Genomic DNA, 24431 nt, shown 5'->3' with positions numbered 1-24431 from the left:
CTCTAAAGACCCCTTAAGACCTCCAGTAAAACCTCTACAGACCCTAAAAAAAATCCCTAAAGACCTTAAAAACCTTCCACAGACTCTAAGAAAAAACCTCTGAAGACCTCAAAAAAACTCTCCAAAAACCTCTAACAAAAGTCAGGGGCAGCTTCTTTTATATTCTGGTGTTGGGCGTTCCAGATGATCTGCAAGACATTTCCTTTCCTCAGTACAACACATTGATTAGCTGTTTTTTTCTGAGCAACAGAGGCTGTCCTTCTTAGGTCTACATTTGGAAGGTGTACATTGATTGCCAGTTTGGAGTTCATAATAGCCCATAGTCATAGCAGCCCAGAGTCAAAAGTTTATGAAACTCAAAAACAAGCATGGCGACTGTGGAGGAGGTATCAATAATGTTCTGACAGAAACAGAGGCACCGTTGTAGCAGGCAGTGGTGCCTTCACGGTTTCCAGTGGTAGTGCTCCGTTTGGTCTGTATCAAGCTTCATTGAAACGTGCAGAAATATGCACGAAATGAATCCAGAGCACGGACAGAAGGCTCCGTCCATATCCGTATCCATACGTAATGTACATTAACGGTCCTCAAGTATCATTAAACAGCAACAGCAAAAAAACAGACCTTGAATTCCTGTGTTCAGATTTTTTACTCTCATCTGCAAAGTCGGCAAATTTACAGCTGTATGTAGCTCAAAGGAATATAATTCCATGGTTATTCTGTCATCACTGTGTTACTGTAAATTTAGTATTAAGGAAACACTTTAACCATCATGTATGATGCTCTGAAGCAGATATCTTCATTGATACATTTTCTTGTTTATAGCTAACTAGATATTTCCCAATGTTCCAGGATGTACCTTCAGTTATAAAATGGGTGGCATGAAAACATCAGGTTTTTGGAGCTGGAGCCAGGAGGAGGGATTTCGAGTCTGAACAAACAGAACAGAACGTAAAAAACGCCTGACATACTTTGTGTTTTTCCTGCTGGGTGTTGAAGTGAGAGAAACGCAGACCTGATGAGAAACAGTTCCACTTTAACTCTTCACACACTCTGCGGCTGAACCTTCAGGCCTCCTCACAAACACACACACACATACACTCCTTACTTTGTGTTTCACCCTGATGCCACATTTACATCTCTTAGGTTTTTATAAAGAATGCACACATCACAGTGAGACATACTGTACGGCTGATGTGTGTTATCACACCATCTCCACGTCACTCTCGGTTTGTCACGCCCTGCATCCCCTCCCTGCTACCCACTCACGCTCTGTATCTGCAGTAACAACAGGTGTCCGGTCCCGGTAATGTCCCCCTCCACGCTCTGCTCCGGGACAAAGACTGGATTTGTTTGGGTCTGCGCTCCGCCCACACAGCCGCGGTGAGGACGGGGGGTTCAGTTCGCCCAGGACACGGTGTTCTGGAAATCTGTGTCACATTCTCCGCTGCCGTGTAAATAATGGAAAGCTGCCAACTGAGCCGACACCTACGAGCAGCACGAGGCCGGAGGACACCGCAGAGTCGCCTCTGAGCTGCAGAGAAATAGTGATGCTCACGTGTCAGAGAAGTCCTCATTAGGAGGAAGAGTTTGTTCTGGGTTTTACACATGTGGGAGAGGAAAATATCAGATTTATGAGACTCTTCTTCACGTCTACAGTGTCATATTGACAGTTTCTTTCCGCAGAAGCTTGGACTTGAAGAATTTAGAGCTCCATCCAACAAGAGTTTGTCAATAACCTCAAAACTTTTGTGGCTACTTGCAAAAAAGTGTCTGTAAACTTTAGTCGATGCTGCTTGAAATCAAACCAGGTCATCTGAAGACAATCAAATGAAGTAGGGTTTAAAATTAGAGGTAAAGAATAAGCTTCGAAGTTGAATCACCAAAAAATGTGGTTAACAGATTCTTCATTCTCACAAAAAATTCTGCAAAACAATAAGCCAAAGGGATCATTGGATAGGTACAAAAAACAGATGGTTTAAGCTTGTTTATACCTCATTGGATTTCACCAAATAGGCATTGAAATGATGGAGTAGATCAGCCCAATCTGTGCTGGATTATTGAGGTGGGAAATGGTGTTCAAGTTTGGAAAAATGTAAACCATCACATGGCAGGAAAACTAATGTTTCAACATCTTTGAGTATAAATCAGTAAGTTTAAGCAGCTGAGATTGATGAGTGATGCTGGCTACATCAGAAGCTGCTTCACGGCTTAAATACACCAGATGTGTCACCAGTCCATTTCTGCCCTGCATCAGATAGGTTTCCATTTAAATCAGTGTGTTAACCTAAACTTGATCTGCTCTGTCATGTGTCAGCTGCATAGCCGGTCTGGCAGGTCGCAGCTACAACACAGTGTTGTGTTGTGTTGAGTCATGAATGAATCATTCAGTACTTGAGAATCACTTTACTAACTCGTGAGTCACTACTTTGTCACTACCATAGACTGTGAAAAAAAATGGACGTCATCTTGCTTGGCACAAAGTGAGGTCGCCACAAGGTCGCACCGCCTGGTTGCTGGCTGCAGTATAGGTCAAAAAATCAGTCTCACTGGTCATTCCAGATGGGCTGTGGTTAAACTTTGAAAAATTAAAACACTTTGTAGAAATGTTTCCTAAGTCCAATTGTTGTGGTGATTTGAAGATATCATTTGGCTGCCTTGTATTCAAGTCCTTTTTTTCTGAAAAGTTTTATTTCCATCAGTTATACAAGGTTAAAAACAAGGTTTTACGTTACATTTAACCATGATTGACAATTTCCGTTCTTCTGCATTTTTTTCAAGGACTGTTAAATATGTCAGGAGGGTGATCCAAGAAGAGATTAGACTCTCAAAAGAAAAAAATATTATTATTTTTGTCACAGGCTACCCAGACCCTGGCTGCACAATGGCTACCAGTGGCATCGCCTGTGTCGTGGGAATTTTTGCTTCAAAACCGTATAATGGTAAATGGCAGAGCCACGCTGTCCACTCTATGTATAGAGTATGGTCACTACAGACAGTACAAAGCTCACAGTTGCCCAGCCCCACTCACAGCACTCACTCATTAGCCCACAGTACGTAACATCACTTGACTCACATGTAACTTTTATGTGTGTAAAAGTCTCAAAAATGACTAAAGAAAAACACTGATTCACTTTTGGTGAGTGACTCATTAAAACCTGATTCAGTAAAAAGAATAAAGTTTACCATCACCAATTTGCAGCTGTCCTATTTTTGCCAGATGCTGGAGCTGTGACGCGACAATTCTCTGTTGGGAAGATTGAACCAGACAGGAAGTCATGCATGGAAACTACCAAAAAAACACCCAGTGACTTTCAAAATGAAACAAAGTATGTGCAAACCTGATGGTATTTAGCTTGACGTCAATAAAAAACAGATAAAATGAGTGGAGCCAGACCAGGAGTCAACAGGTTTGAGGTTTTACACCCCAACATGAACATAGAGAGGCCTCTGCGGCTTGCAGAGATTGAAACAAGTTGACAAACTCAGACAACACGCAACGCAGCAGAGTGCAGATGCATCATCCAGTGGATTTCTAGAATAATACTCTGTCCTGACACAATACTGAATTTTATTTAACTTCAGAAAAATATGTGGGGGAGGATTGTTTGGGTTGGCAAACAGGGTCATCGCGTTCCTTATATGAAAAATAAGTGTGACTCCGGTTATTGGCTGGCACAAACTGCATCTATAGGTTAGAATAATGAAACACTCATGACGTGTTCGTTGAACTCAGGATGCAAGAGTTGAAGGACATCACTCAAGAGGACCTCACACACACCTACACTCACACAGAGGAATGCGCACATTGATATAACAAGTGTGTGCGTGTGTGTGTCCACATACTCTTGGTGTTCATGTTTCATTCACCTTCCTTTACTTTGTTCTCCCCCCCTGATACTCCTCTCCTCTCTGCCCCGGTCTCCCCCCACGTGAGCAGCTGAGCGAGTTAGAGAACACACACCGTGACAGGAAGCTGGCTCCATCTCCATCAGTGCGTGTGTGTGAACAGACTGTTCTGCTCCAGATTCCCGCTGCTGCTGTCACACAACTCTGCTTTGTGTGAGACTCAGCTTGACTCAGCGTGTTTGTTTCCTGTCTGTCTGCGTTTGTCACCTGTCTTCGTGTATGTGGATCCAGTTTGGGTCCGTCAGGATGAGAGCGCACAGCTCAGCTCTGTGCAGATGCTGATATCTCCGTCACGCTCAGGTGGAGCTGGAGTATGAACATCACACTTTTCGCCATCTCTGCCGTCATCCTGTCAGTGTCAGTCTCAATAATCACGTCTTCTTGTATCGTTGGAGTGACGGCAGCCATAAGTTGAACTCTAACCCTGATGACAGCTCTGGGAGCAGCTTTGTACTTCATGGAGAACCAGCAGAGTGCACAGATGAATAATGAGCCACATGGTCTCGTTGTGATGTGGGGTTTATTGTTTGTGTCTTAGAAAAACTGGGACAAAGTTCTGCTCTATAAACCAAACTTTATGACTCCCACAGCACAGTCATAAAGAGGCCGAGCGCAGAGTTTTGTAAGTCTTTATATACATTATGTCAGAGGAACAACAGAGACACAAAGCTGCTGCTCGCCTCTTTAACAGCTCTCTTTATGACTCACTTTGGTTCAGTGACTCAGCCTGCAGGAGGCAGACTTTGAAGAGCTTTTCATTAAGTGGACTCCTGCTTCCTCTCGTTGCTCTCATGATCCAGAAAATCCTTTAGATGCTAGATCCACTGAAAATGAGACACAAACTATTTCATTCACAAATACAAAACAAATTTCCAGGGTTCTAACACTCTTTGAGGTTAAATTTAAGTTTTTCTAAAGACCTTCCTATTTTTTTGAAGTGCAGATAAAAATCAAAGAAACAACTCAGTAAAACATGGAGTAAAGTTGTTAATGTATGTCAGAGCAGTGGTACGTTACTTTACAAAAAGCAAATTGAGCAGGACAAGAAGTCATGCACAGTAGCTACATAAAAACACCCAGTGACCTTCAAAATAAAACACAGCGTGTCAAAACCAGATGCTATTTATCTTGACTAAAACAACTGAAACACACACACACAGCCGGTGTGAGGTGACAGATGAGAGATCACACAGTCAACACACAATCGAGCCGCACTGACAAAGATCAGATTCTAACCTTGTATGGGCAAAACTCTGAGGTTTAAGAACTTTGGGAACTCCACCCTTTGTTCCAGGTGTGCTGACAGAGAAATGATCTACATGGACTGAAATCCTGTTTTCAACAAGGGGCAACATCCGGTTTAGAAAAATGAAGTCTATGCAGAAGTGATAAGACTGGCTGAAGAAAGACCAGAAACCACGAAACACCAAGCCAAAAAAAAAATTGACTTTTACAGCATTAAAAAACCAACATATTTACAGCCTTGGTTCTGAAATGCTAAGTTTGCTACTGGTACATGCTACAGTTTTTAGTTGTTGTTGTTGTTTTTTTGTTTGAAAAAAACAACAACAAAGAAAAATATAAGGATCATCTGATTGTCTGATCAGAGACACAGCTCAGCTCACATGACTGACCGGTGTCCTGAAGCTGTTACAAAGGAAGCTCAAAGCCTGGGTCATATCCTCTGTGGCTGCACCCACAGATTTGCTTCATTTAACGGTTTTAGGAACAGACGGGTGATGCTGCTGAGACTACATCTATATCTTAAGCCATCTATGATTTTGAACCAGGCTGTAAACATGTTTACTTCTGCTGTAAATTTGGTATTTGAGTGGGTGTGTATGTGGTTTCTGCTGTTTCTGCAAACAACCTCTAGTGGAAACCCAGAGAACTGCAGGTATATTTGTTTTTGTTTTTTTTGTGTAACTTTTTTCTCCTGTCATATATAAATGGAATTGTGAGGACTTTTTTTCAGTGATTCTAAAAAAAAGTCTCCCATCTATTTAAACGCCTAATTATAATCCACACTTTAAAATGAGATTATCAGCTACAGTAAAGGTCATTCCTAAATGCTACATCTTTGCACCTGTTATGGTTTCAGTCAATACAAACTGCCACAAAATGTGTGTGGTACCAAGATGAACCAAGATGAACCAAACTGAACCGCTTGGTGGAAACTATGCTTTTGTCTCATGAAATAGACTTTACTTTAAATGTATAAACCTTTTTTTTCCATGCGTCTCTCTTTTGAATAAATATGAAGATTCATCGAGGCAGAGGACTTTAAGGGGAACTAGGAGCTAAGTTTTGATGCTAGTCTGTAGCTGTAGGCTACAAACTTTTCAAGAAGATGAAACTTTGCTGTAAGGATGGTTTAATATTTTATCACTTAACTTCTGATGAAGAGACACCTTTGTGCACAATTTTTGGCCTTTTCTTCTGCCGTCAGCCTCGACAGCCAGAGAGAGAAGTCTCTTGAAGCTCTGCACAATGGCACAGAAATAAACTGGAATCGTGATGTTTTGTGAATGCTGAATATTTGTTATTTTGTGATTTCCAAATGTTTTTTCATCTTCATGCACTCAACCTGAGACAACACGACAACAGACACTTTTATTTCTCCCTGGTTCAGGTTTATTTGTGCAGCTTTAGAGTGTTTGAAAATGAAACAGAAGTATAAATATGGGTCAAATGGAACAAAAGAGACAGAAATGAATGGGAGAGTCAGATTTAACCTGATGAAACCCTAGAACTGCAGATTTCTGGGAGTGGGAACAAAAACTGGGCGCTTCCTCTCCACGCTGAGGTTCAGGCTCAGATGGTGGCGAGGGGAGTAAAAGGGGGAAGGGGGATTATCAGTGCTGTTTGGTCAGGCCAGGAGGACACGATGTTCCTGTTCCCCACTCACACACACACACACACACACACACACACACACAAACACACACACACACACACACACACACACGCACTCTTACTATAATCCCGTGCTTCCTGGCAGCCCAAACACTTTGGTCACATTCTCAGAGTTCTGCGTAATTAATGAGAGAAAAGCAGCATGTCCCCACTAATTTGATTATCAGGTTATGAGTTTATGACTCTGATTGTGTGTGTGTATATGTGTGTATATGTGTGTGTGTGTGTGGGTGAGGTGTTTTTCTTTGCTTAGTATTTGGGTCAGCCAAAAAGAATATTAAGTATAGTAATTGAATATTTTTACACGTCATGAAAAAGTTGACTTTTCAAAAATCATTTTTTACAGATATTGATTATTCAACTTATTATTTCATTTTATTTTTGATTCACTTGAGGAGAAATATTTTAACTCTGGTTGATTTTTTTTTTTTATTAGGCAAAACTGAAACATCATCTTTATTGTCAGTAGTGCAAATATAATGTCAGCATTCAACTTTCTTTTAAGCATTTTCACATTTTTTTCTCTTCATTTACTTAATACAGCAACTTTGAATTAAACTTATAACATTATAATTCAGAATAAAATATATCTAACACTTTCAATGACAACTCTTTCCCCCAATTTTTATATATTTCTTTTTTTCTTCTTCTTCTTCTTTTTTTTCTCATCAAATGTGCTTCATCCAAAGAGCAACATCCGGTTTAGGCTGGCTCAAATCCTATCTTATTTAATTTTTTTATTTATTTATTTTATTTGATTCATGCATTTGAATCCAAATTATAAGTCGCATTGCTTTTCAATCTATTTTGATACAAATTTGCCTTTTTGCTCATCACATTTTTAGTTGTTGTTGTTTTTATCAATAACCAAAATAAAACAATATCTATTCAAAGTGCTTTCACAAACATTCAAAAGCAAACATAAAAAAATTAAACATTGAAATAATTTCAACAAATTAAGAACATTTCTGCATTTCAGAATTTTTAACTCATTGATGATTTAAATTTTGTACCGATTGTTTAAAGGCTTTATCCATATCTCCGCTTTAGACTGAAGTTGCAACCTAAGTACTGACATTTTACTTTGATTTGTAATACTCATTATTAATCCCAGACTGATAAGATTATACTCATTATGTTGACTTGATTATGTTCTCCCAATGTTTAATCTGTCTTCTTCTTTGACCTTTAACACTTAACTTTCTCCCTAACTTTTCCACTTAATCAGTTTTTTCTGTTGTTGACATTTTTATTCTAACCTGAAGCATATTTAGTCTCCTCACAATGAGTTCCTGCTTTCTCTGATTCAGTGCTAAACTTCACAGGTGAAAGCTGTTGACCTCCATTCCTCTCATTGGAGAGGAATCTAAAGATGGTTTTCTTTAAAAGCACACGCAGCCTCCCGGTCTGGAGCTGATTCACACTTTGAGGAACGCAGCGGCAGACTGTAAACTGGCATCTGTACAGAACGTCCCGACCTGCAGGAGCAGCAGCAGCTGTTTGTTGGGCAGGTTTGTGCTTTTAAAGCCGCAGGTGGGGACACTGTGAGCTGAAGCGCCTGTTAGTGACAGAGCTTTGTGGTTGTGCAGCACGATAAGGAGCCGCGGGGTTAGAAATAAGAAGAATATAGCCTGCTGCAGCGTCTGCCGCGTGTTTCCAGCTCACGCAACAAACAGCCTATGTGTTTCCCTCCAGAGCTTTATCTGAGGTTTGGATCAGCTTGTTTTTTGGAAAGGTCCTGCTCAATCCTACTAAAGCTGTCTACTATCTTGGTACACCCCACATAAGTTTGTTTCTACTACTGCAAATCAGCTTATCAGCTCTAATGCCCCCTGTCAGGAACATTACGTTTGGAGTAGTAAACCTTAGAAGTAGTATTTCACAACCTTAGGCAACAACAACACATGGGGGAAGGAACACAGAATGTTTCAGTCATGCTGTCTCCGGTGGGTAATCCAGCACGCTCTGTTAGGGGACTAACAGATTATCCAAAACTTCAGCACTCAGTGTTTGGCTGTGCAAGGAGTCCAGGACGGAGGGGGGAGGAGACTTTAGGGCCAAGAACAAGAACCAAAACAAAGTTTAACGGGAACAAAAATAGACTGTTATGCACAAGGATGAATGAAAAGTAGGTGAGCGTGTTCATGGTTATGAAAAGACCCAAAAGAACAAAACAGTTGGTAAAAATCTGAGCACAAGACGGGGATGTGATCTGGAATTGGTTAGTGTAACCAACCCCAGAGAGGAACAAATGCAGCAGCAACGATTGGAATTATAAAACAGTTTTTGATGGTTTGAAAGTCATTCACGCCCTAAATATGACAAAAACATATTGTGACAGGGATGTAAAAAATATCAGTGAAAAAGTGTGTGATGAACAAAAAGCAGCTTGAGAAGCTTCTCTTTATAAACTTGGTTAATGATCAACAGGTTAGTCACATGACTGGGTGTAAAAAAAGAGTCTCCGGAGAGGCTGAGTCTCTCAGAGGGAAAGACTCACTCTATGTCTCTCACAGCATTATTCCTCTTTCCTACAGCATCCGAGACAATTACATTCAAATAGCTGCTTACTTTGCTTCTCTGGCCTCTTGCTTGGCTTCTCCTGACACTTGATCTACTTCTCTGGGACAGCCAATCGCTCCCCTCCGTCTTGAGAAGTTGTCAACACTGACTCTTCATTCACTGTTCTCATAGGTTGTGTCTGAAATTGCTCAGTCATCCCCTACTCACTTCTCACTATATAGTGAATTAGATGTAGTAAATTATATAGTCCACTACATCAGCTAAATTAAAACATTTTGGACACTACTCACTCACTCGTCAGCCACTGACAGTGACGTAGTTACTTTCACGATGCTCACAGACAGCTGGGGATTTACATTTATAACTTTTCCTAAGCACTGCAAAACTGTATTTATTTCAGTGATAGCTAATATTATACTTAACTTTTTTTTTTCCACAACAGCCAAATATAATAGTAACATTTATTACATATCCCTGATATTTTTTGAATAAATAGACCATACATTTGGGCGAAACTTATGCTGTGTTTGAGAATTACAAGGTCCAGTAAATGCATCATCCACGATGAGCGGTTTAGCGGCTAATGACCGTGTTGTTTGTTTCTCTGCTCCAAGTTGTGAGAGGGGTTTTTTCTGAAAGTTAGCCAGAGAGCTAAGTGTTATTCTCTGACAGTTTTTAATGTTGTTTCATGTTATCAGTTATCATTAATCATGTAATCAGCCATTTCTTCTGTTTGAACCGCAATGCATGATGATATATAGTGCTAATAAAGTGAGCATTGCTAATACACTACTTTTCAAAATGCATTGTGGGATCCATTGAGTGGACTATATAGTGAATGACCATGCTCACTCAGATTTCGGACAGCACTACATGGCCTATTCAATATATAGTGAATAGGGAGTGATTTCAGACACAGCCTTAGAGTAATGTTACCTTTGACTATGACTCTTTTTGTGAATCTGCGGCTTATGTACCTCCAATGTTTCCGTAGCCCCTCAAGGTGCTGTTTAGCAATTCTGAGGGTCAGCTGTGTCAGAAAACAATCCCATGCTCTTTTCTGATGTTTCCCTTGAAAATTAAGCTGTTCAAGTTGTATTTTTCAATGCATATTGTCAAGTGTTCACTCTATAACAACCTTGCAACCTTCTATGGCAGCGCTATTCAATTAGCAGCCCTAACACCTATCGTAGCTAAGCAACCAACCCACAATGCATTGTGTCATTGAGTAAGTGCAGGTGAAAAGTTAACATCAGCAGTCATACACAGGTGAAAATAGCATGTTTCTTTCTACCCTAAAACAAAAAATCAGCAAGAAAAATCGTCAATATAGTCCTGCGTGGGCTGGAAAGTACCTACTTACTTTACCGCCAAACCAATGTGTTTCATCTACAACAAGTGTGTTGCAGCGCTGAAAGATTATAATATCTAAAGACACTACCCTGAAAAACATGTGACACATTTTGGACAAACTTTCCCAAGGGATCTCATGAAGGGGCAGCTAAAATTCAGAGTTTGACTGCATATTACAACTAAAGCTGTACAGAAGCAGACTTGCTCAGGAGAGGACCACAGCAGCTTAACCCCAGGCTCACACTGAGTCCGGTGCGGGTCTGGTGCGGCTTCCGCATGTAATCTGTATCATTAAAATCACTGTTGTAGGCTCATATCAGCCCCGTGCGGTGCGAGTCCGGTTGCAGGAGCCGTACGGCACAACGGAAAGAACCTGCAAGAAGTCTATCTTTTCCGGACGCCGGACAGGGTCTGCGTCAAGCTGAATGAAGTATGACGAGCTATACAGGAAATGAATTGCCGTGTGGCATGAAGATCCGTTGTTTTTAAAAAAATAAAATAAAATCAATGAACAAACAAATGTAACTTGACTCTTTTTGACAGCACAGTCGCGCTAGTAGTAAATGTAACATTACATCACACCCAGAGACACGAGGTCGCATTTTGACAGCAAGGGACGACGAGAGACTCATCCTTGAAATGGAAAGTCATTCCATTTTATATGACACATCCCATACTATTATAAGTATAATAAAAGAAAAGAAAAAAAAGTTATGTTATTAAAAATAATAAACATTAGAGGAATAAAGCTCTCGTGCAAGTCCAGACAAGAACGTGAACCCATGTGAGCTTCTACTCTCGCGAGTGCCGTTCCCGTACCCGGCAGCTGCAGCCTCTATCTGGAGCTGATGTGAGTGGCAGCTTGCGGAAAATCCGCTTGGTATCTGGACTGCAACCGTTCCGGAGCGGCGTAACTTTGCTGCTAAAAATGTGCAGCGCAGCTCATGTCCTTAGTCTGAAAATCCAGCCCTGCTTTATGGTCTCTGATACATTAACATAAGATTTGATGATGCAAGTTTTAGGCACAACTTGTTGCTTGATTTCTGTCATGTGATTAAAGTATCCTTGCAGATATTCCAAAATGCAAAATCTCCAACTTTGTATGTTAAACAGCAGAGATGTAGAAATTGTGTTTTGTGGTCTCCTGTAAACACATTTTCTTTCTGTTCAGAGTCTGTGTTGTTTTCCTTCATAGATCAAGCTGAATGTGTATTGTTTCTTTGCTGGGAGGACAATAACTTGAAGCTGGAACAGGAGTCAGTTGGGTCCCTGTGGAGCTTGGCAGCTGAGATGCTGGAGTGGCCTAATTGTAAATGAATGTGTTTACAAAGCTCTGTTTCCAGTTTTCAGACCACTCACGGTGCTTTTTACATCACACGTCACACTCCCCTATTTCACAAAACATCCGTACTGAAAGAAATAAGACATTCAGGCCAAAAGAGCTCTTGAGTCTGGTTTGAAAACAGGTTTTATTTGAGTTTCTTTTTGGTTTTTGGTTTTATGTCAAAAAAGCCATGTGATATAGCATCAAAGAGGATTAAAAAAAACCTCTTTATAAACCAAAGGAAGACGACACAGAGACACAGTTTCTGGTTCGACACACGCGCAGATGTCGTCTCTGCTCCATAAAGTCACTGGACACTCCTCTCCTCTCCATGAAATCCATTGAGCTTCTGAAAACCTCAATAAAACCATCTCCTCATTATTAGTAGCACGCTAACAGAGGGATGACCAGGGGTCACTCCAGGCTGATGGTGAGCTAATCTCTCCTCCATCACAGAGCTCTGCAGCCCCTCCGCCTCAGCATCATGTGTTTCAGGTTGTTATGATGGATGAAGTTGCTGCAATAGGTCAGATCAGGTTGTGAAGTCTGAGAGAAGCTGTGTTCTCACAACGGTTAAAGCAGAAAACTTCATTCCACACATAGCAGGAGGGTGCAAACAGGGACGATAATCCAGTAAACGGATTGTGTGCCAACAAGTTATCGACTGAATGTACAGAGCAACAAAAACAGAACCTTATAGTCATATGATGTGATTTCTGACTGAAGGATGAAGTTGTGGTTTAATTTCCTGTGTTTCATGCCAGTCAGGCTCCTGTCTAAGAGTGGGTACTCTGCTTTCACATATTGTTAGCATGGGTATAGAGTCACAATGCTTGAAGCTCAGACTGAGCATGTGCAGAATTTCAAACCTCTATGTGTCCGTAGGTTGTTGAAATCCTGAATCTGTCTGTAAACTGATCAAAACACTCCAAATGTGCTTTTAATGTTCCAAAAAATAGCACTAGATCAGATCTGCACAACTCCACGAGATCTTCACAAGACTTGCTGAGATGATGAAGTTGTCATGTCATCCCAGAAAAAGGATACACCATCATAATAAGATAAAGACTTTAAAAACAATATGTTAAAGAGATGCTCAGACAAGGGTGCCAAATTCTCACTGCAGCTTGTTGCATTCACTTGCGCCCAAACACAATTTAACACAAAGCCAACATTGGACAGAGCAACTTTTCATATTTGCCACGGTATCAAAACACACAGGATGTTCTAGTACACGTGTCAAACTCAAGGCCTGTGGGCCAAATGTGGCCTGCCACGCCATTTTATGTGGCCCGCGAGAGCTTAAAAGGTCTGACTGTCTCATAATAGATAAGTCAAAAGGCTGCATTGACATAAACTTAATTTCCCATTATACCCAGGATTATGTTACCCGCAAAGAGATGGCATTTGCCACTTGATTGCAGTTTTTTTCACATCAGTGCCATTCACCTAACCAGTGGAATTGAGAAATAAAACAACAATCCCAAAATGTCCAGGAAGAGAAAAGTTTATGCAGATGGGAGGCTGCTTCAAGAAAGACGGGAAGTCAAATACATGTCTATACTTCAAGGAGAAAAATAGATTTGTCTTTAGTGATGCTGTGCCTGTTGTCAAACAGTACTATCTACGTCGGTATTTTGACACCAAACACGGAGCTAAGTACGCCAAAGTGAGCCTCCAAGAAAAACAAGAAATAGAGCAAATAGAGATTTAAGACGCAAACTACAATCACAGCAGGATATGTTCAAGAAAGCCACAACCAAAAATAATGCAGCAGTAAAAGCTAGCTTTATTATGACTAAAGAAATTGCCTGTGCTGCAAAGTCTTTTTCAGAGGTTGAATTTTTAAAGCAGCAGTTACATTTATTTTAGATTATGATTGATTACATTTCGCTTGATTTTATACTGTCTATGGTAGGGCCTCAGCCAGCGTGTTTGGGGCGTTTGCGCATTTGTACGTTTGGAGCGTTCACGCATTTGAGCAGCAGACGCAAATTTGCTCGAGTTGAAAATATTGAACTTCTGACGCGAATTCGCGTGAAGGCTTGCCGTGGCCGCCAATCAGCGATGACATTCTCCCACGACCTCATTGATTTGATGAAGTTGGGGGGGAACCGCCACCTGCTCCGGCTCCAACTCCTCCGGAAGATGGAGTAGAAAACAATCTGTGCGGTGTGTCATCATCCAGAGTTATACGATACGGCGTGTGTACTCTACAGAGACTGGAAAAAAGGAGCAGGCTGGGTGAAAGTTGCTGAGGAGACAGGTTTTGAAGGTAAGCTCTGTAAACATTCGTTCCCAGCTGGATTTGCCTGCACGGGCTATCACTGAGTCCAACTGTGTTTTCCTCAGTGGAGTTTTGAGCCTGATAGAGAGGAGGAAAGAGCGGGGAAGGGGCAGAGCCAGGGAAAAGATGGAAGATCTCTGCGGTCCTCTCTTTCCTCGACCCCTTCATTATTCCCAGGGAGACCACCGGGAACATGGGTCGGGGGTTCGGGGGGTCAGAGGTTCAGAGGTTCAGAGGGTTGAGGATGAGATCGTAGGGAACAGCCAGGCAGGGCCGGTGGATTACCAGGGTGAGGCAGCAGGCATTGATTGTGATCGCCAAAGCTTTCACACACTCTCCTGTCATGCTTTTGAAACCACAGCTCATTGTTTTTCAGCTGCTCTTTTGGGCTTTCGGTCTTTAAATGAACGGGCTCTCTACTCCGCATGTGCAGTGCTGCGCTAACGCGCGTTTGCCCCTCAGCTTGTCAAAATAGTCCAGCGGCGAGACTCAGGTGTTCACGCGGCGCATGACAGGCGACTCGCGCGAATAAATTCACGAGTTCGTGTTTGGTGTGGCTGCACCATTACAGTTACACCCCTGTTCTAGTGTGAAGAGCCCGTGGATATCAGTTGCTATTGATGCTGAGAAGAGCAGTGACCTGTGGATGAGAGTATCACACAGGTATGAAAAGAAATGCTGGTAAGAAGAGACACATCAATCAACATTAACAAATAGGATGGTGTCTTGTTCCAAATGCAGACCTCAGTACCCCAGTGATACCAGGATTTGGAGGTTTCCTTGGCTCCTCTACCTTGTTAGGGACCCTGGGATCTATGCAGAACTAGTAGGATAGATTGTGTGTCCCACCTGACCTGGGAATGCCTCTGGTCTCTGAAGGGCAAGGATCCAAGTTTACCTCCAACAAGTTTACATGTCCCATATGTTGTGTTTGGCATTGGTAGAAAGTAGATTCGGCAAATTTTTCATGGACAAAAATGGATGTTCCTTTCAAATATTGGCAGCATTTAAAAGTAAAATGTAATTGACTGCAAAGAGGCATTGTTACAGCAAAGAAAAGACGTTTTCTTACTCTTCATGCTACGTGATTGGTCACCAAAGGTGAATTAATTAAGTGTGGGTATATTTAACAGTTATGTCATCACAAGAGTTTTTAACAGAACATCTGAACTAAAAGCAAACAGGTTAAACCCTGCAGGACCTCTCAGCCCACAGAAGTCCAAAACAGACAAAGGTGAACACATGAGGTGTTGAACCAGCGCGGTAAATAAGGAGCCGGTCCAGGAACAAGTATTAGTGTCTCAGTCATGGACACTAATGGCCTGAGGATCAGAGGCTTTGAGTCCCAGCTGGGGCCAGCAGGCCTGAGACCGTACAGATTAACCGTTGAGTAACCTGTCAGCTGAGACCCTCTGTTAGCCGTCCATGTGGTTTAACGATGCCCTCAGCTTCGTCTGACAGGTTCAGTGCCATTGTTTGAACCGGGGGTCAGAGAGGTCAGAGGGACACACGCCTGATCCCTGGGTGGTATCCCTAACAGAAAGATCATTTCACATGATTGGTACTAAGTGCTCACTTAATTCTTGTTACCTCATTATCTGCTAATGAGATGATCCTGTAGCCACGGTGCAGGAGATCCTGCTGATGAGCGGAGCTCTCTAATGTTTACTTCAGAAGATGTCACAATGAAAATCAGCTGATACACAAACTGAAGCTTTAAATAACACTAAGACCCACTTTGCACTAGTTTTGGGATCTGTTTGTCAATTTTTGGATTGTATCGTTGCCTGAAATCCCTTCTGCTAAAATGTCACAAGCTAATCTTGATATTTTCCTTAAAAACAAATCATTTTGTCCAACAAATTGCTTTATTAAAATCAGCTGTTTTCAGACTGTATTTCCTTGTAACAGTGTCCTCATGCCCGTGCAGGCTGCAGTAAATCTCTACCCTGCTTCTGCTGACATGTTAACAAGCAGAGTCTTATTAGAGTTCACTTCGGGTTCCTCAGTGTGGTGTGAAAGTGTCCACAGCAGCTGTCTCCAATGGTCACCGTGTAATAGCCGGTTTCCCAGGCTGTCGGCACTGAACGTGTATAATCAAGATTATTAGCATCACTGCGTGTGTGTGTCTGTGTGTGTCTGTGTTAAAGGGGAAGTGTGTCCTGACTGGAGGTCATCAGCTGGATGAGCTGCACCCGGCCACCTTCAATGGTCACAATCATGTCTTCATAGGAAAAAAGAGGACATTAATGAACCAAGTGTGAGGGTTGTTTTATCATGCAGTAGTACACTCCAAAAAAGAAGAGATATTATCACATTTTTGTCCTATTTTTAATAAAAAATGTATTTTTATAATTGATACGAGCCACACTTAACTGCTCAGTCCAGAAAAATGTCTTGTTTTAAGTAGGGCATTTGCATTTTGATTGGTTCCCATTAATTACTTGGCAAATAAAGTTAACTATTAGAGATTAAACTTTTTCTTGTCAAATAAAACAACTTTTTATTTTTTTTAGACTGACAACGCTGGTAAAATAAGTTACTGGACAGTTCTGTGAAGAGAATTGGTCGAGTTGGTCCTTACAAGAAAGTCTGCAAAAAAGAGATTCTGTATGACCTCCAGAGGGTCATATAACAAATTCAAACACTGGTATTGGTTCCTAAAGGTCTTTTCTCTTTTTGGAAAAATATTTCATGACAACTAGAATGTATTGTGGGAGTATAAAGGCAAAAAAAGGGTATGCTGCTACAGATGGAGGTGTTCTGTGACCTCCAGCTCTCCTAACGAGCTCTCATTCTGCTCACCTGTTCTCAATCCACCCAGCTGCTGCTCATCAGCCTGTGGAGTCTATAAAAGGAGGCTCTTTCCCTCAGTTAGGTGTGTGACACCAGAGAGCCAACACCTTCAGTTGGTTTCTCTTGGTTTGTGGAATGAGTGTTTTGGGAGTGTGTGTACGTTTTGAGGGAAAGAGGGTCTTTTTAAGAGAGTTGATCTCTAAGGCTTTTTTTTTTTTTTGCACAGTGTCATCTCCCAACCAAGTAACTCCACTTTTGTTTAAGACTTTTTTTCCTTCAGTTTGTCTACTCTTTTAGTAGATTCAGTGGGTGGCTGTGGAGAGTGAAACCTCCACTCCCCCTTTCAGACCCCAAAGACCTTGTTTCTGTTTTAAAGTGCAGATTTTCTTTTGTTGGTTTCCCTGTCTGTGACTCCTGTTGTTCAAGTCACAAGAGTTGTTGAAACATAACATAGCCTATACTGTTGATATAAATTATAAATACAAGGGGACCTGGAATCGAACTTTTTAGGCACACCTTTGTAAAGTAAAAGTGTATCTAAGATAGTTACCTGCACACATTGTGATCTATCTTGAAGGTAGTTTTTCAATCATCTGAGTGAATGATCAGACAGCCCTGATAAAAATCAATCTATGTTTACGGAGCTTGTGGTCCAAGGTCTTTGACAAGTCAATAAAAATGTTATAAGGAAATCCCTTTAATCACGTTGGGCACAGATAACTTAGGCCTGTAGTCATTTAAAATGGTTTTGTACCCCCTTTCGTAGCAAGGGGGACACAAAACGGTGTTTTATTCTGGAAATCAAACAGATTTTTATTGTTTCAGTCACTGACTTCCCGTCCTGCTCGATGTGCTCTCTGCTGATTTATGGAAGTTGATTAGATATATATCTTCTGTCTCATAACTGGAGCTGTCCAGCTTTTTTAGTCAGTGCTCCTAAAAATGCAGCTGATGGGGTTTGATGGACAAGAGAAAGAGCAGAGACAGATCTACAGGCTCCAGCATCAAACAAAAACAGAAGTCTCCAGATTACCAGAGCCAAAGCAAAAACACTGACTACAGCAGAAGCCCCAGAGATGATCAAGATAATCTAGCTTTGCTCCGCAGTGTGCATTTTCATCAGTCAACTCACACTAGCTCTATATTCAGTCCACCACATTGCTGAAGTCTCACAGGTCCCCAGTGATGATCCTCTCCTGGCTCATATTGGGCTGTAAAACCTCAAACCTGTTGACTCCTTCTCTGGCTCCACTCATTATGTCAGTTTGTCAAGATAAATACCATCTGGGTTGGACACATTTTGTTTTGTTTTGAAAGTCACTGAGTGTTTTTAGGTGTTTTATATGCAAACATTGTATTATATTATAAAGCTACACAACTGCAGAGAAACGGCACATTGCTGAATGCACTTCAAGTCTTCCTGCAGGATGACGGCTAAGACTTCTTTTTCTTTGAGAGCCAACTCTAAAAACTTATAAATTCATGCAGGTTGCTGAGCAAACAATCTGACAGAAGTATCTGTGGATGACCAGCACTATCCAAAAGTGTTAAAAATGCTCAAGCTTCTTACAAACGGCCTGAAACGGATGACACTCTGAGACTTTAAATGTTCTGCAGAGCGTGGAGGCCTGGCTTAAGAGCTTTTCAGGTCCTTGGATTAAGCTCAGAGTCCAAACACCTTCCAGCTGAGAACAGAAAGAAGTGTGAGGTCCCTTTAGGTTAAACATCCACTCTCCTTCAAAGCACCTGATCATGTGACTGCTGACCCTACACACTGACTTTGTCCCCTGCTGCTTGGTTTCCTGGTTAATGAGTGTGATTGCGCAAACAGTCCTGTGAAATGTGTCAAAGACTCATTTACATTTCCCAGAATCAGATGAACATGAGCTCACATAAGAAGCGCGCGGCTCACAGAGACAATACGTTGTTTACCGCTGAGGGCGTAATTGTTAAATGGAGCGTGCGTGCCGTGCCATTGTTTCTGTTCCTGTTTACCGTGGACATGCAGTGTTTTGACAGCATTTCAATCGGGTTGGTGTCCACGCTGGAGGTCCTTGTGTCACGCCATCCTCTAATGAGACTCTGTAAACACACACTGATCCTGAAGCAGTAAATCCACCTCCACAAAGAGAGCATTCTTCAGCTGGAGCAGGAAGCCGTCGACGCACTGTAACTGAGAGCCGACTGTTCGGACGCTCGCCTCGTTCACATGTTCACTGAGGTATCTCTGAATCCTGCCGGAGGAGGCGGTTGAAACCAGGTCAGAGTGTTCAGTAGAGACTCGATGAGCTCATGAGATTATTTCACAGGAAACACAAACAAATAATGCAGCCTGTGATCGCGCATTCGCTCGAACATTCCCGACGTCAGGCAGTGACGTGCTGCAGACTGAATAGATGGAGTCGTCTCGATTACGAGTGTGGCTGCACAATATCAGAAAAAAGTCACATTCAGATCATTTCTCTTTGCATTTTCTGCTACAAAATGAAAGAGATCAGTGTTATAATCAGAGAGATTTAGAAAACAGAAAGAAATTTAGTTACTTTATACTTGGTTTAATTACTCCTAAACAATGGTCTTTTTTGAGCCTGATGATATGAATGTGTCTGTCAGCCACGGTTTTATTTTTTTACTAAGTGCATTCAGATTTTTTTTGTTATTTTTCCTATGTAGAATATGTCCATATCTAATCACAATTAATCACGGCTAGATATTTACTATGAGCTGGGTCTGAGACCTTCTGACTCATTCTACCCCTGAGGACAAAGAGGAGAAGGGTCACCCTGAGTGCTTGAGTGTTCCCTGAACACATGAGTTCTCACTCGTCTCTCAAAAGTAGAAAGGGACTCTGCAGATTGTGTTGAGTTGGGTAATTCATTCCACCATTTGGGCACAACAGAGGAGAAGAGTCTGGCTAGAGATTTCGAGCTGCACTGGGATGGGAGCACCAGGCGTCTTTCACAAGCAGAGCGTAGTGGGAGAGGATTGTAGACCTGGATGGGGGACCCCAGGTAGACAGGAGCGACGTTTGTCAATGTTTTGTGAGCCAGAAGAAGAGCTTTGTTACAGTTTAAAGATGACCCTGTAAACTGGAGACCTTCAGCTGAACATGTCAGTGGATATCCACTTGACAACAGCCATTCAAGCAGTGAAAATGGGTGTTTGAGCACAGAATTTTATTTAAAAGCACTGCAAGTGAACAGACTAGCACCCAGACAATACAGCAGCAACCAGATTAAATGCACATACGCACACTTACAGGTGCATAAATGCACATGAAATTTGCACATGACACAAACCAGTTTGTTTTGTTTTGTTTTTTCTGGGGGGGTTCTTCTTATCAAATTTAATAAATGCAATAGTCTGTTGTGGATGAAAGAACACAGTATAGGCTATATCAAATCTATCAAGGTGGGCTGAAAAGTTCCTAGCCTGACTAGGAAGGAGTTCTGCCAGAGTGATGAAACTTGGTATGTATTAAATTCAAAATGTTCTGACACTTACGGCATTTTTTTTTTTTTTTTCAACACAGTTGATGTTTTCTTGGGTTGTTGCTGTAGCAGGACATCCAGACCTTGGGTTATCTTCAAGGCTCCCCCTACCCCTCTTGAATTCAGTTGCCTATGTTTTCTCAGTTGATAAAGCTGGAGCATCATCCCCTAATGTAGTAAACGTGGGTTAACCCATTTTCTGCAGATATTTGATAACTCCACGGTATATACACAAAACGTCTCTGGTTCTACTTGTCAAAGTCCTCAAACATAACATCAGCATCTGTTCATCTGGGAACAACCACTATGGAATAACTCTTCCCTAATCAGGCTACAAACTTTTCAACCCTCTCTATATAATCCAACTAGGAAGGGGCAAGACAGCTGAACATTAAAAATGGAGCTGTCTGCGGTTCTGTAAGTTAATGCCATAAATCAAGACGCGCCAATCTTCCATTTATTATTAATCCTGCTCGAACTGCTCATTGTGGAGCTTTAAGGAGACAGACACAATTACAAAACAAAGTTTACAGCCACACGCGCCTGAAAACAAATTACTGCCACATTGGTGTGATTGGCACACAATGGTGCTCGGCACTCCCCATGGATGTTCGGGATTTTCTGCTGGGGAATGTGTCATAATCTCCTCATCAGATCAGTATTTAATGATGATCTAACCTCTGAGAAGGATGCATCCCGCTCAAAGTCCTCAGTCAGTGGGCTCCTCATGCTAAAACATGGCTTGTTCTCCGCCGTCTTCATGCTTTAGACAGGGGAAGCAGTCCTCCACTGCTTCTCTGCTCAAAGCTGTTCGAGGCTTTCAGTGGCGGACTGGGACTGAAAAACAGCCCTGGCTAACAGGAACCCCCCAGGGGGCAGAAACCGGCCGTTGCTGTCCGTCTATGAAAGGCCAGTTCAGCCTGACGACGGCCGCCGCTGTCAAGGGGTGGCGTCACCGATCAAACTGGCTGTCAGCCGACCTGCAGCACCAGCCGTTCTGGACTTCTCCAGAACGTCTAGATGGCCAGTCCGCCCCTGGAGGCTTTTAAAAATGTTTTCAACCAGCTTCTCATTCAAGGGTCAACAAATCCATCTGCAGTGAAATAAATAAAGCTCCATTAAAAACCAGCACGGGCTGAATGTCCTCAATGCTAACAGACTAACTGGTTAGTAAGAACAACATTACCATGCTGTGCTTACTGCTCTCTACAGGTATGGGGATGTTGTGCAATTACTGTTTTTTGTCCTCCATTTGTCATTGACCTGATTTGTGTAATCGACCCGGGTCTTTGGGTCTTGGGCCTTGGTTGAAGCAAGAGTTTGACAGAACTTGTGAATCTGTTAACTCTGCTCTGATGGATGTTGTGCCTGATGTTCACACAGAGTCTTGAAGACATCATCCAGAGGCACTGAGCTGATGTGGTGTGCTCCAAGTTTGTGTATAACCGGTGGCACACTGTCTGTTTCTCAGACTCTCAGCCATAGAGGACAATTATGCAACAAACATCAGATGCTGCAGTGGACATGTTCGGCACCACAAGCCAGAGTAAATCAAAAAATGTCCTTCCCACACATCTTGGCCACATCCCTCTTTGTTTAACATTTTTCCTGCTCCATTGTAAATCTGATTTGGTCCCTGGGTTCCTCCACATTCCCTGAAATTTCACAACACGGGCCACCAAGTCAAATCAAAGCAGCACGTGTTCACAGAGCACACAGCAGCATGTTTGTTCCAGAGAACAATCTAGTCTCTAATTCCATCATGTGTGCTTCAAAGCAGCCCCTTGAATGTCTGTTTGAGGTAAAATAAGTTATGAGGAGTCCTCTGGCAACAGCACGAGTCACATTTTAACTCATTTAAAACAGAACACAGCCGCAAAATAACTTAATGTGTCCTCACGGAGAAAAAAAAACAGACTGAGTTTGTGAGATCTGAAAGAGTGGGGAGGAGGAGATGTTTCTGTTTGAGATGATGTGCAGTACAGTCACTGTCTCCAGGGTTAACTTTCAGGAGACGGTCGATTGTTTAGATTACAGTTTACGTGCTTTGGAGTAGGATTGTTTGGGATTAGACTCAGAGAAACCAAACTTCTGTACTGCTTGGTTTTAATATGAGATGATTTTATTGGGCTTTACTGATTTCATCAGGAGCAGAGTCTGAGAGACGACCTCTCAAAGTCAAATGAAGGGCCCCCCTCTCATGAAACTGTTCCCTTGCTTTATATCCACATTACTACAGGTCTCTTTACACCAGACCTTTCAGTCAAACAGGATACGAACTACAAAATCAGGATGTGGTGACAGTCCAGATATTTGGTGGTTCCAGAGATTATGTTGGCAGATGTTTTAGTGGGTTCACTTCTCCAGATCAGGCCTACACTCCTTGGTTGAGTAGATACTCACATGAAACCTGTCAAAACTTAAGTCTTCTGTCAACTTGGAATTAGGAAAAGTGTCTTATTTGATCTAATACATTTGCTATAACATATTTGCCCAATTTATCCAGAAACAGCTCAATTCAAGCCATTACATCCCAGCAAAATACTTGAAATGCTTAAGAAAAATAAGCTGTTCTGGAACCAAGATCCTCACAGCAGAAATACACCTGATGTGTCTCTAGTCTGTCTCTGCTCCATTAAAGTCAATGTCTTGACTGGTCCGGGTGCATGGCTGGTCCAGCAGGTCGCAACTAAAGCCTTGTTTCCACCAAACAGACAGGTTTGGTTCATCTCGGTACGACACGCATTTTGTGGCATTTTTACTGACTTATCCTGGGACAGATCCCCAGATAACCCAGACGAGCTGTCCCACTTTTTGGGACCCTTTCGTATGGGTGCCAGACTGAACCAATCCACTCTCGGAAGGTGGAGCAACACCACCGCAGACCATTGATTGGTTGAAAGAATCATCCCTTACCCCGTGACAGCAACTGCATTTCTCCTGGCTGCACACAGACTTCTCAGAAACAAAGCTTGATTGCACTTTGTATCAAAGAGCTACATGCCAATCACAGAGAGGATGAAATGCTGCATGTCTTCCATCAAAGCAGTTTTAAGGCAGAAAGCATCCTCTGCTTCTCAGGCAAGGAGTGGGACTGTTGATTTCTTATTTACCTGATTTTATTTAACCCCTTGATGCCTGTTGTCGCAAATTTGTGACAGACCCTGTTAGGTCTTGATGCAGCTGAGATGACCTTTGTATCTCATTATTACCTATTCATTCATATTCTACACAAACCAAAGACCATATCAGATCCACTGTGTCACAATATATTGGTCAGGGGGTGAAGTTCTCATGTTGAAATGTATAATATAACTACTGTGTGTACTATACTCGAGTTTACAATCTGAACCCAATTTAACATCTAAGAATGCAAAAACACAAAATCAATCTATTTTTATAATTGTTGATTGATTAAGGCAGTAAGGGGTTAATCTCTAATGTGTGGTGATTTGTTTTTTAAATTGTCTCACAAGTTACCATAAGTTTTATGTTGCTCCTATGTCATATAACAGAGTCCCAATGGCAATTGAAAGTCGACTGTCAAATATCTCAAGATTTGTAAGAGTGTTGACTATAATCAAATCAAATCAAATCAAGTTTATTTATAAAGCACTTTTCATACATTAAAAGAAATGCAGCACAAAGTGCTATACATGTTAAAAACAGTCCCCGCCCCCCCATTCAAACTCCACCCCAAAGCACCACCCACCCACACACACACACACACACACTCTCACACACACACACACACACACACACACACACACACACACACATACATATGCACACACAATACATGATTTTAATGTGTAGATATAAAATCGTGTGGCTG

Source organism: Halichoeres trimaculatus, unplaced genomic scaffold (genome assembly GCF_033239565.1).
Source record: "Halichoeres trimaculatus isolate MK-OKI-2021-1 unplaced genomic scaffold, fHalTri1.1 fHalTri1_scaffold_3, whole genome shotgun sequence".
In the NCBI taxonomy this organism is placed as follows: Eukaryota; Metazoa; Chordata; class Actinopteri; order Labriformes; family Labridae; genus Halichoeres; species Halichoeres trimaculatus.
Note: the sequence above shows the minus strand (reverse complement) of the source record.